Consider the following 15034-nt stretch of genomic DNA (forward strand, 5'->3'; position numbering starts at 1 on the left):
CCCCACTTCTCTCCCCAATACTTTGGCTTCCAAAGTCTTGGTATCTTTGTTGTTGTTAATCCTCACCCAAGGCTATTTTTTCCATGAGTGTTAGAGACAGTGGAAGGTAGGGTCGGAGAAAGGGAGAAAGGGAGGGAGGAAGGGAGGGAAAGAGAGAGAGAGAAAGAGAGAAAGAGAGAAAAAAGAGAGAAACATCAATATAAAAGAAACACATCGATTGGCTGCCTCCCACAACTGGAGAACTGGAGTCAGGTATCGAACCTGCAACCCAGGTATATATCCTTGTCTAGGAATTGAACCCATGATCCTTAGGTGTATGAGCCAACACTCTAACCACTGAGCCCACTGGCCAGAGCAGCTATGGTATCTTTTTAATTTGGTCTGAACAATATGTTCTTACTTTAGGACTGTGCAAACAAGAGTAGCTTATGGGACTTCTAGAGTAGTTGCTCACCATGGCCAAGCTGCATATTCTAGTGAATGTATGAATCCTCAGCTGCCAAACATTACTGTTGAATTTAGAGTCAAAGGCATAGCAATTTTGGTCACTTGAACATAATAAAGAAATACCCATTATCCATTAATTGCCTAGAATATGTAGTAGAAGTAATTGATTTCAGAAAGGGAGAGGGAGATAGAAACATCAATGATGACAGAGAATCATTGATTAGCTGCTTCCTGAAAGCCCTTATTGGGTATTGAGCCGGCAACCTGGGCAAGTTCCCTGACCAGGGAATCAAACTGTGACCTCCTGGTTCATAGGTTAACACTAACCACTGAGAAACACTGGCAGGTAGATTTTTAGAACTTTGTATTTTATCTGGACTATATTGTTATATATCATATAAATATATAAGTATCTTCATCTTTGGAGCAGTTAATAAAACTCAGAAAATAAGGGACAAAGAAGAGTAGGAATAAATTAGATGATATAGTTTATTCTAGTGAATATATTAGCTGACATTTTAGGAAGTACTAGTGCTTGTGGGTGTGTATTCATCTGTGATCTTTTGCTTTTCTGCCAATACATTCTTGAGAACTATCAGTTACCATTTTTCTGGGTAGTTGCCATTGACCTATAACCTAACATTGTGGGTGAGATTTTGTTAAAGGTTGCAAATCTGGTAGAGAAGGAGGCCAACAGGATGGGGAACAAGAAAAAATGAGAGTTAGAAGGCAAATGTTATACATTTTAAAATAAAAATGACATAAGTGTTTAAATGTTCTTGAATAATAATAATATGGTTTTGATGTCTTTTATATAATAATCAATAGTGAGAGAGTGAGGAAACAAGTTATCACAAGACACAGTTTTATCTTCCTCCTACTCCAAAATGCTGTGGACTAACTCATCGGTTGGCAAGACCAGGCAGAACCATCAAAGAAAAGTCAATAGTGAAGTCAGCTATTAGTGGAATCTAGCAAGTACAATTTCCCAGAGTTTCTACCCAGGTGCTAGAGCTAAGTGAAGTCTTTGCAGCTTTGTAGCGACCCTAGGGAAACCTGATAGGTACAGAACTGCTCCTTCCAGGTCTTTCTCTGGGTCTCAAATTTATAGTCAGTTCCTGAGCACCCAACATTTGCCAAGGCCAAGAACTGTTCCCTTCTTCTATGCATGCATTTTATAATCTACTAGCGGTCCGGTGCACAATATTTGTGCACTGCGGGGGGGGGTATCCCTCAGCCTGGCCTGCACCCTCTCACCATCTGGGATCTGGGACCCCTCGGGGGAATGTCCACCTGCCGTGGAGGCGGGAGAGGCTCCCACCACTGCCTGTGCACTTGCCAGCGTGAGCCCAGCTTCTGGCTGAGCAGCGCTTCCCCTGTGGGAGCACACTGACCACCAGGGGGCAGTTCCTGCATTGAGCATTTGCCCCCTGGTGGTCAATGTGTGTCATAGTGACCAGTCGTTCCACTGTTCAGTAGGTTTGCATATTAGCCTTTTATTATATAGAATTTTCTTTTTCAGGGGCCAATGGAGTCTTCATTATAATTTTATAAAATGTATAAAAAACTATGATTTTTTTTCTTATCCCAAAACACTACTATTGACTTTACAGTCAAAGAAATAGTCTTGCTTTATATTATCAGTGTAATACCAGGGGCTTCATCATATTTTATTGTGTTGTTTATTTATGTGATAGGTAATGCTGACATGTATTTTTAAAATAATTTATCTCAAAGTTACCCACTGGTAAACTTTTTTTCTCAGGTCGATATTTTTTCTTATTTGATTATCAGCTTGGTTTTTTAAAATACCACAAATCTCCCAGAATTCAATATTGCTGTGTTAGTTTGACTTCCTTTTTTATCTATAGAAATAAAAAATGAGATAACAATGCTCTTTTAGTACATTCTATTAATATGCTGTTATTCTTCAGGCCTAGTGTAATGAAAATATGGAAAGAGCTTCTTTGAAAAAAAATCAATGAAAATATCAAGACAAGGCATAATGTCAAGTCAGTCCAATAATCAGACCACAGCTAATGGCTAAAAAAATCATGAGGTGGCAAAAATGAAGTTTTATGTCTGTTCAGGTTACTAAACAAAGGGCTGACTTCAACCAAAGTGAAAATAATTTAGGATTTATTGTACACCTTTTCAGGTTTTTGGAAAGGTCATATAATTAACATTTTGCATTAACTCTACTCTGTACCTTGACCCCCAAAACACCAAAAATAGGCTTCAGCCAATTTTAGTTGAAATTTGTAGTGATTATAAGTACAAATCAACAGAAAGCTAGAAAATACTGCAAGAAGAGAGAATTCTTTCTTTACAATGAGGTCATCAGAAGAGATAAGGACATTGAGAAAACAGCTGGACATTGAGGTGAGGACAAGATGGACGCTGAAGAGGCAAATTAACTTCAAAATTCTTAAATAGGAATCCTCAGAGACCCAGAGCTGTAGTGCTATCAGGGCAAAGATAGTTCTGAGTATTGATTTTATTAAATTGCCTTAGGCATGTTGGCTGCACAAATAAGTGGAGAAGATGCTTATCTTAGAGAATCTAGACACCAAAAAATATAGGATGTCTCCAAAAATATATACAAACACTTTGAATAATTATAAAGGCAGTTTTTATTAAAATACATTTCATTTTCAAAATTGGGCTATCAGCTCTTAAAGTTTGTATACATTTTTTGGATTCTGCTTATCATGATGATCCAAATTCCATCCCTGTTGGTCTCTTTCTGAAAGGCCGAGTTTCTGCACATGGTAAGGGGCTGGTGAGTACAGAAGGAGCAAGACACATAAGAGGATGATTAAAAGCCCAATTAAATATTTAAAATACCTACTACTTCAACATGTTTATGTTGGAAGAAGAAAGGAATATAAGGTTGAATTTTTTTTTTTTTTATCAAATGAACATTGACTGAGTAGACATGATGCATCATGCATTCAGCTAGCAGAGAGATCGAATGATAAAACAGTAACCATTCCTTAATAAGTTTCAACTTGTATCATTCTTCCCTAATTTTTATATTAGAGACAACTCTACAGAGTATACAATTTCCCATTTTCACTTATTATTATCTTAAATATTAGCATAGATGCCTCATCTCCTGCTCCCACTCAATAACACCTCCCACACATAGTCTTTGTGTCTGAACCCCTTTAAGCTTTTCTTTAAGGTTTCTTCTAAGCTCTGAATCCATTTCATTATTGAAGGAGGGATAAGTGCTGAATGGAGATGGGTCAGGAGCGCTACAAGTTCTCCCTTTCAGAATTTCCTCCATATGGACTGCTATCTCCTAGCCCTTCTGTCCCTCTCATTTGTTATTTTCTCTTTAAGACTTAATTTTTTAGAGTAGTTTTAGATTTAAAACAAAATGGGGAGGGAAATACAGAACTTTCCCATATACCCCATCTCCACTCATCCCCATATATGTCTAGCCTCCCCCATTATCAATATCACTAACAGAATGGTACTTTTATATTTTAAATCAAGAATGAACCTACATTGACACATCATAATCACCCAAAATCCATACTTTACCTTGGGTTCACTGTTGCTGTTGTACTTTCTACAAGTTTGGACAAATGTCTAATGACATATAACCATCATTATAACATCATCAGAATATTTTCACTGCCCTAAAAATCTTCTGCACTCGGCCTGTTCATCTATCTCCTCCCTCCCAACTCCTGTCAATCACTGCTCTTTTTATTGTCTCCATATTTTTCCCTTTTCAGAACGTCATATAAATGGAATCATATGGTATATAGGCAATCATATATAGCCAATCATATTTGCTTCTTTCACATAGTAATATGTATTTAAATTATTTTTAGGTCTTTTCATGGCTTGATAACTCTTTTTTTTTTTTTTTTTTTTTACCACTGAATGATATTCCATTGTTGGATGTAACACAGTTTATATTCACTTATCAAAAGACATCTTGGTTGCTTCCAAGTGTTTATTTATTTTTTAATTGCATTTGACATATAATATTGTATTAGTTTCAGGTGTATTAAATAGTGATTAGACAACAAATTATTTATGTCCTTTGCAAAGTGATCACCTGAGTAAGTCTAGTATGTGTCTGATACCATACATAGTTGTTACAGTATCATTGACTGTATTCCCTATGCTATACTTACATCCCCATCCCCATGATTATTTTGATACTGGCAATTTGTACTTCTTAATATATTTTACATTCCAAAGTGGTTATACCCTTTTGCATTCCCACTGGTAATATATGAGAATTCCAGTTGCCCCACATTCTTGCCAGCATTTGATGTTGTCAGTATTCTGGATTTGGGCCATTCTAATAGGCATGTACTTGTATCTTGTTTTAACTGCCCCTGTCTTTACATAGACATATCCATCTACTACTTTCATGTGGAAGAAGCTTCACAGAAGAGAGAGTATACTGAGTCAGAGTCTTTCTTCTAAGCCTTTAGAAAATAGAATCAGTATTATGCTTACATATTTTAGCACACACAGTATACCACCTAGATAATATTTTTTCTGACAGCTGCTTAAAGTTCCAGAGGAGGGAGGGGCTAATGATAGCAGCCAAAGACAAGTTGCTATTTTCCCAGATGGAACATAAGAAACAATGTGCCATATTGGATATAACAGCTGAAGTATTGACTTTAGGGTCTAAATATGGCTAATTGATCAGCAGTTATTTAATAAATAATCATCCCATTTTTTTCTTATTATTCCCTTCCCCCACTCCTCATAAACCTCTACTTTGGAGAGGATGACTCATCTATCAATGCAAGCTACCAATCAGTCACAGGCATGTAGGACAATGAAAGTGCCTTGTAAATGTTAAAGTGGTACAAAAATATCAACAGGATTATTAAATTCACAAATGAGGCAGGGAAACAATAAAAAATTTTATCCTGTAGAGGGAGACCGCTTCAGAGCCAATGCAAAACAAATTCATCTATGTAATTGTTCTTTTCTAAATAATAAAATACAGGGTTGAAGGTACAACGTAACCAATTCAATTTAAACAAACAAATGAACAAACAAAAAATAAATAAAAAACAAACTCCATGTACCAACATCATCAAGGTCAAGGTGGCCAGAACTCTGCCCTCCAGGAGATAATTCTGCATCATTCTTTAACCTCCACAACAACAACAACAAAAAAAACGCCTTGAAATTCTCTCTGAGTTGGTATCCAAGCCTTATGTTAAAGGTCCTTCAACCCAATTAAAATTAAGATTTATTTGAGAAAGTGGAACTCCCTTACTTATTAGCAGTAACTTACATTAAATGTAAAAGGAGAGTATGACTGAGAAAGTTAACTGAGGGGTGAAGGCATGGAAGGACCACAGTAGGGTCAATGCAGTACCCTCCCATGAAGAAGGGCCAAGGTGAAGAATGGAGAGATGTGGCCTTTTTGGCCAATTTTCCTAGAATCAGTGCAGGGCATCTATGTGTATGAAAAGTACAGGGTGGGACAAAAGTAGGTTTACAGTTGTTCATATGGAAAATAATACAATAATTAATAAATAATAATACAAGAATAAACTCTGTTTTACATACTCACAACTGTAAACCTACTTTTGCCCTATGTGCAGGGCTTATATAATGTGCGCACAGAGATGTCTGTGGCATTACAAATTCAGGGGAAAATGTCAAGACCTAAAAGGCACAGAGATACATGGAGGACAAGACAATTGGGTATTAAAAGAACACTCTCTTAAGAAAATAAGTCTAGAGAAATTGGATATCTGATATTTTATATTTTTTACTTTATCTTCTTGTGGATGTGAGTAGGCGATGCGTTTGAGGAAATTGGAAAATTTGGTTGACAAATGTGAGCATTTATATAATTTCCTGGTCCTTTAAGCTTTTCTGCTAGAGCTTACATAATTCCATGTGTCAAATATTTTGGCAAAATTTTTAATTGGTTCTTTTCCAGGTTTAAATACTGCAGCTGGCAAGTGTTTCTTCAAAATTACTATGGTAAAAAACCGCCAGCTGCCCCGGAGATCACCCCTTCCTAGTGAAGAGCTGTTGCTAGGACACGGCTGTCCTACCAGTGTCTGCAGGTCCCGGTCTCACCCCTCACATTTAAGTAAGGCCAACTGGCTGAGTTCTGCTCAGTGAATTATGGGCAGAATTGATGATCACAACTTAATAAGCCTCACCATGTAAAACAAGGCCACACATGCAATCCTCTCCTCTTTTCCTTCATGCCAGCTAGGTGTTGACTCCCAGGATAGTCTCTGGAAACATGTGTTGAAGGTTTGGTCAGCCTGAATCCCTCTGTCTCCAATTAGAGCTGTGGGTTGGACTTTATTTAAAATCATTTGGAGCCTGAATATAATAGGACTTGGTGTCTCTTTCCTTATACAAGCAGGTATCCTTTTGGCTCACAATGGAATCCACATCTAATTATTTTATACTAGAGGCCTGGTGCACAAAATTTGTGCATGGGAGGGGGTTGTCCCTCAGCCTGGCCTGTACCCTCTCCAATCTGGGATTGGGATCAGGCCTAAACCTGCAGTCGGACATCCCTCTCACAATCGGGAATGCTGACCCCTAACCACTCGCCTGCCTGCCTAATTGCCCCTAACTGCTTCTGCCTGCCAGCCTGATCACCCCCTAACTGCTCCCCTGCTGGCCTGATTGATGCCTAACTGCTCCCCTGCTGGCCTGATCACCCCCAACTGCCCTCCCCTGCTGGCCCAATCACCCACAACTGCCCTCCCCTCTGGCCTGTTTGCCCCCAACTGCCCTCCCCTGCCGGCCTGATTGCCCACAACTGCCCTCCCCTGCTGGCCATCTTGTGGCAGCCATCTTGTGATGACATGAGGGTGTCGTGTGAGGGCACGAGGACCACCTAGGCTTTTATTAGTATAGACTAGAGGCCCGGTGCATGAAATTCATGCACGGGGGGAGGGTCCTTCAGCCTGGACTGCAATGACGCAAGCGTTCTATGCCCGGCCTGGCCAGCAGCCCTCTGCGGCCAGGTGTGGAAGACTTGCAACATCACCAGGGCGACGACACAAGTGTTCCCCCACCCCCCGACCACTCTGTGCCCACTGCCCAGAGGCCCTCTGCAACCAGGGTGGAATGCTTGCCTCATCGCCGCTCATGTTACCCGCTCTCAGCAGCTGCCCCCCTGGGACTGGGGGACTCCGGCAGAGCTGAGAGGGCTGGGTCCCGCCATCTTGTGGCTTTGGGCACCACCATCTTTGTGGTGGAGTGATAGTTAATTTGAATATTACCCTTTTATTAGATAGGATACTGGGGTAATGGGAGGGAAATATTTAAAGTGTCTTTTCTCCGCAAAGATTCAACCCAAATCTTAATGCATCCAAAGAACTCACATGTTGCATTTGTGTCTGCTAAGAGGCCTGTAAATAGTGTCTAGTCAGTTGTATGTAACTAGTATTAGATTCCTTAACAGAGCGGGTTCCTGACAGCTTTAAAAGACAATCCTAGTGACTTGGCAATCATGGGATAAGACCTGCAATTCAACAGAGAATTGGCATTTAACTTCACGAAGATCGTGACTGTACTGGTCATTCACTAAAGGTCATTCACAGAAGGCAGTGATAACCATTAAACAATTGTAATGGGATTCTAAAATACACACATGAAGCAAGGAGGGTGTTTTTTTTGTTTGGTTTCAGATTTTTTTAAAGATTGTCTTTTTCTCTCCTAAGCTTTAGAGAAATTACAGAACAGGACAGAGTGGCTTATGGTTATAGAAAATGATACTCTGAAAGCTATGGGACACAAGTAACACGAGAACAGCATGAAGCCATGCTGTTCTTGTGTTACTTGTGTCCCATAGCTTTTAGAATAGGTGGTGGGGGGGAAGGGTTAGGGAGAGATTAACCAAAGAATTTATATGCATATATGCATAACCCTTGGTCACAGACAATAGTATGGCAAAGGGCTAGTGGGGGCAGGGTGGAGGGAATCAATAGAAAAAAAGGGGGGGGGACATATGTAATACTTTCAACAATAAAGATAATTTTTTTAAAAGTCTATAATGAAAAGAAATACCGGCAACAAACAGTTCTGCCAGCCACTGCCAGTTTTCCAATCATGAATCTTGAGACATTTTTAACAGAAGATATTTAAAAGATTAACTTTATAATGAGTCAGTGACAGTATTCAGTTACATAGAATAAAGTTAAATGGGGGGACAGTGAAGGTGCTCAAATCAAGAAGTAATTGCAAAAGCCACTGCTGTGGTTCTATTTTTTGCAGGATAATTAAACCGATTTAAGAAAATGATGGGAATAAGAGACAAATTGAGAGGTCATCTAATCCACCAGTTTTTCAAAAGCGAATCCTCTGATTTGTGCGGGGTTGAGATACTGTTTTCACAGTTAATGGCCAAATGAAATAAATTAGGAAAATGAATGGGCTCCTTAATAAAGCATTCAACATAAATTGCTGTTTATCCTACAATTTATGCGCTTCCTAATTTTTATGCTAAAATGTTCCTTCTTTAAAGGAATTTCAGTCATGATATTTTTACTGGCTGTTGGTTTTGTATTTTAGTATCTGACCAAAATCAAAATAACCCTTTATTCCTTTTTAAAATTGTACTGGTTTCTGAAATTCTGGAAGCCATTCATCTAATTCATAACCTGCATTCAAGAAGGACTAAATTCTAAAACAGAATCCTATGTCATATTTTTTTTAGAAATGAAGGTAAAATTTGTAAGATCCCTGGATAAAACTTTTTAATGCTAAAGACATGTCACCACTATAAATGCCTTTTTACCTCCAATATCAATGTCTCAAAGGCAGATTACATTACAGGGACTTTTTCCTGCCAGTATCATAGAAGTTTAGAACTGGATAAGACATTTAAAAACATATAGATGAACTGCCACCTTTGATGTAGAGATGGAAATGAGGGCACCCAACAGCGGATCTGTTTTATATGGCTGGGTAATTGGACAAACAGATCCTTTCATGTCTCATCCACACTCTTTCCTATATACTATATGGGCTCGTTCCTTAAATAGCAGATCCCATTTGCCATGATAGACCTCTTAAAAACTTGGGAAGCTTTGATTCAATCTAAGTTTTATCTATATAGTTCCTCTATTATAAAAATAATAATGCTTAGTAGAAATTGCATGTCATTTGAATATTAAATTAATTGTATACTCCCATATATATTCCATGTACAGAAAGCCTTCATGTGGGAAATGCTTGCCAACAGGGGGGTCAGGATGCCAGCAGAGTGTGCCCTGCTTGTGAGAGTTGGGTTTACTTCAAGTGTAGAGAAAGGAGCAGAGCCAAGATAAAAATATTTGTTTCTTAAAATAGCATATATTTTGGAAAACATCAACCCCTATTTACAACTGATACACAAATTAGAGCAAGATATGGAAAAAATAATTGTGTAAAATTCTTAAGCAAACTGAACTCTTCTACATTTCAAATGATGATAGAATGCCAAGATTTTGTAGGAAATTGAATTCTTCTATATTATGATCAACTCAGATCTGTGTTACTGGCAGTTTTAAATCTTTCAAGACAGGCATTTTTAACCGAGATTTCTAGAACCCAATTTTTATATGACTGTAGAGTATATGTAAACACAGAACTGTTGTAGGAATATTCACCTAACACAGTTGATATATACAAATTAGAGAGGAGGCATAAGTAGAAAATATGAAATCAGACAGAACAGTGGCACAGAAAGTAAAAGGGGAATTTGCTGCTGAAATGTTAGCTCCACCACTTCATAGCCCAGGAAGTAGAGAAAATTAACACTTCTCTCCTCAGTTGCCCAGCAGTGAGGACAGCCAGGGGGCCTAGGGAGAAAAATGGGCATAACCAGTGTGGGTGTCAACACTGTGCCTTGTCTACTTTGAAAACTGATGCACAGGCTTCTGGAAGATCACCATGTAACCCTTCTGACATTTACTACACTGGCCTCAGTGGAGCATTCTATTAGCATGAAGCAAGTGTTACATAAATGAAAGCTTTTATCATGCTATAATGTACATGTATGTGTATACAAATATGTAACAAATACATGTATATGTTTGTATCTGTAATTCATTTGTATAACCATATATTTAATGGAATAAATATTTGTACTTTTCCACTATCTTACTATACACACACACACACATAGGTGTGTTGGAGATGACTTGCAACTCTTGGCCTATCAACTCCTGCCCCAGTTACGTCACCTTTCTTACAACAAAGGCTCTAACTGTGCTCCCTCTGTTTCATCTCACCCTGTACCCCTTCCTCTGGGTGCTCACTGCCATAAACAATGCTTCTGTATGTACAAAATTTAACCCATTCCTCTCACCTAGCCTACCAAGTTCAAAACTTCTAGTTCTGCCTGCAGCTGCTCATCTTTCCAGCTCAATCCCTTTTCAGAGTTGAGATATTTTTCTTTTCCTCAATAATTGCCCCCATCTTTCTGCTCACAACAACTGTTATGTTCTTGAGGAGATAAAACTTATCTTTTTCTTTTTTTACCCTTGTAAACATTGATGTTAACAAAGGTATGCAATTTGGACAAATAAGTATGTGTGTTATTACTCTCCACAGAATTTTGTTCATACTAGGATATGTAACTGATATGCATTTCTCTACAAAATCTTAAGTGATATTTAAATGGGAATTGTGTGCAAGTGAAATTACAGGAAACCTAGGATAATGATTCCCAGTTTTGACATTGCATCTTTTGTTTTGGAACTGAAAATGTCTGCTCTCAGCTGACTCGTTTGCTAAGCAAGGTAAAACTACTGAGTGTTTTTTGGTTTGTTTTCTCTAACAGATAGTCTTTTTGTGGACAAATGGGGAGAGAGTTAGTCTAGCATTGTTTCAATTCCTAGCTCAATTCCTCCTGCATAGCTCACTAGCAATGCTTAGTAAATAACTGATTCTAGGAAGTTTGAAAAGCATGCTCTCCACAGTGAAATTCATTGTACTTAAGGGCAAATATATACCAGCTGCCAAAATTAACTTATAAAGAAGTAAATATTATTCAGACACACATACCACCTCTTAACATGTAGACATCAGCATCTGTTATAATATTTTCATATTTTTGTTTAAAATTGACTGTGTGGAGGGAAGCCGTGACTTCATACCGTTGACATCTCTGGGGTATTCAGTGAATTGAGGGCGGTTGTGGTGGGCACGGTGTGCATATTCTCCGGCATTTGTAACCACTTTTTAAGAAATGGACCTGCATTCTTGTTATCCACCAATGAGCTGAGGGAATTCTGTTGTTATTCTGAAATATTTTGAGCAAAGACAAGAGCACATGCAGCCATGGCTCATCATCCTCTAGCAGGCGGTATTTGTAGATAAGATGGCTGGCTCCACGGTGTGATGTGACAGGCTCCACAGAAACCCTTTGCCAGTTTCTCCTCTCTTGGCTTCTCACTTTACTGAAAAAAAGGCACCAGCCAAGTATCAGCCTGTGGGGTAAGGCAATGCAACATAGTGGTTAAAAGCCTGAAGTCTGGAGCTGAAGCTGGGTGACTGACTCCAAAGTTCAGCTCCAGTACCAACCAGCTTGTGACTTTGATCATGCACCTAACCGCTCTGGGCTCCCGTTTTCTTTCTATAATGAAGAAAAGAATAGCACCTTGTTGTTGTGGAGTTAAAAATGTCAATATATAGAAAGTCTCTACAATAGAACCCATCACATACTATGTGTCCTTGTAGCTATCTTTACTGAGCATTTTTCTAGAGATAGAAAACTCTAAGCTAAAATCAGAAATTAGTAACTGTATAAACTAATATAATATTTATGCCAACTATAACTGAACATAAATTAGAAAAAGAAATTAGAAACTGTCCTGTGTAGGAAGTCCAGTGGGTAGAGGAACATCTATGAAATTATCACCACAATCAATATAAAAACTTTGATCACTCCCAAGGACTTCTTGCTTCATTACTGTTTATTTCTTCCTCCACCCTACTCTTAGGCAACCACTGATCTTTCTGTCACTATCTTATATTTTCATGAATTTTACATAATGGAAATAGCATAGTGTATGCTATTTTTGTCATTGATAAATGTTATATCAATATGGTTAATGATGTTGTTCAAATGTTTAATTATTTATTGTTGACTATTACAGATGCCCCCATACCCCCCTTCCATCCCCCTCATCCAGCCCTTACCCCACCCAAGGTCATTTTGTATTTTTGCTGATATTTTTGTTTAGCGTGCTAGCAATTACTGTGAGTTGTAAAAATTTCTACTATAATTGTAGACTTGTCTGTTTCTCTATTTAATTTCATCATTTTTTTCTTCATGTATTTTAAGACTATTATAAGGCACATACATTTATAATGGCTATTTTCTCTTTTATTGTTTTAAAAGATTGTGTCTATAGTAGTACTGTCTGGGTTGACGTACATTTATCTGATATTAAAATAGTCACTCTGGCTTTTCAACACTTACTGTTTGCATGGTGTATATTTTTTTTCTATCCATTCACTTTCAACGTATCTGTTTATCTATTGGTATATTTAAAGTGTGTTGGTAATAGGAAACTTCTAATAGGGAATTGCTTTGTTATCTTACTCTGTTAATTTCTGCTGTTTTAATTAGAATTTCTTTAGACAATTAACATTTAATATAATTGTTATTTGGTTGAGGTCTACCATTTCATTATATTTTCTATTTCTTTCATCTGCATTTTATTCCTTTGTTCTTTCTTTTCTTTTTTCCTTTGAATTGTTTGAATAATTTTTGCATTCTATTTTTTTAAATAATTGTTGGCTATGCATTTTCACTCCTTTTTCTAGGGATTAAAATTATGTACTTAACCTAGTGTCTACATAGAGTTGATGTCCTACCAGTTCCTTTAAATATATATATATACCTTTATGTTATATTTGTTATAAATATTACTTGTTTATATAAATTTATTTTATATATATGTATATATATATATATATATTAAATGTATTTATATATTACCCAATATAAAAATTTTATATTAATAATCATATGTATTTTAAATAGTTTTATTGACCTATATATTTCCTGTTTATGTTGCTATATCTTTATTCCTGAAGAAACAAGCTTCCCTCTGATATTTCCCTTTAGCTTGTAGAACTTCCCTTAATGTATTTACATAGCAGTAAATATGTTATAAAAGTAACATTACATATAACACAGCCCATTATGGAAAATCTGGGCTGTGATATATGCATAGGCACCCAATAAATATTTATTGAAGAATTGAGGGATACCATCATTTTTACCATCATCATCATCATAGCATCTATAAAACATTTATTATGTGTCATGTGCTGTTCTAAACTCTTCCTGTGCATTTTTTAAAATCTCAGAACAATCCTTCTGTTTTATATAGCATATGTGGAAATTGAGGCACAACAATATTTAGTAACTTTCCCAAGTTTATGAAGTTGGTAAGTAGTGGAGCCAGAGCCAAAAAACCAGGCCATTCTGCAAACAGTGCTTTTAACCAGTATAAAAAGAAGAGCATATGTCAGTACTTTCTCCCTAGGAAATACCTTTAAATATTGATTTCATTTAGTAACACATCATTAGGTACCATTTGACATTTGTTATCACTTCATTATTTAGTTTTGCAATTTCAACACCCCCACCTCTACCATCCTAGCTACCGTTCCAAAAATGGAAGCAGCATGGAAGCATTTAATCCCACTTTCAGGCCCTCCTCACTTAATCATGAATATTTTTATTTTCTTTAAACATTTTAACTAAAAACAGAACCATTTAGAAAATAGATCAAATAAACATCTTTATTGTTGAGAGCATTACAAATGTCCTGACGTTTTCCTCCCTCTCCCCCCCCCCGCCCCCAGTTCTCCCCACCCCAGGCTATAACAAGTTTTTTAAAAGACAGTTTGGAAAAACTTCTCAAACACAAAATACCGTCTAATGTTTTGTGGGTTTTGTGTGTGTGTGTGTGTGTGTGTGTGTGTGTGTGTGTGTGTTTGCCTCTACCAAAATTCTAGATTTATTTTACTAGTTTATCCCGAATCCCTCCTTGATGGCCAGCATGAAGTCTAACTCAACCAAAACTTTCTCTAAATAGCTGTGTTCTCTGCATTTTTTAAAATAACTCACCTATAGTTTTTGAATTGGCCTTTCCAGTTATTTCATTCTAAGAAAGTTTCTTTTCTTCTTTAAACAGATCAAAGAAGGACTCCTTGAAGGAAGATAATCATGTCCTATATATTCATTGTGTGTCTTACCCTCAAACTGTTCAATAAATCCTTGCTTAATGAACAAATGAAGAAAGCCCCTAGCAGGGTTATTACAAGCACTGAAAAGTGTTAAAGTAAAATAAAAAGAGCTAAAAAGCTACATATAACCTCCTACCTCCATTTGCTCACTCTTCTAAATGATTTTTTACTGAAGAGAACTCTTCAATTTTTTTTTTTATTTCTAGTCCTCAGCTCCTTCTCTCTACCTTTAATGTTTATTAAATTTAGCTAGATGACAAAATGCTAGCACTGAACCCTTGCTTTCTTCTCTAATTATCTCCTCCCTTTGCCTTTCCCTTGTCAAATATTTCTTCAAAATGATTTTATCAAAGAATCGTTT

This window comes from Myotis daubentonii, chromosome 7 (assembly GCF_963259705.1).
Source record: "Myotis daubentonii chromosome 7, mMyoDau2.1, whole genome shotgun sequence".
Taxonomy (NCBI): Eukaryota; Metazoa; Chordata; class Mammalia; order Chiroptera; family Vespertilionidae; genus Myotis; species Myotis daubentonii.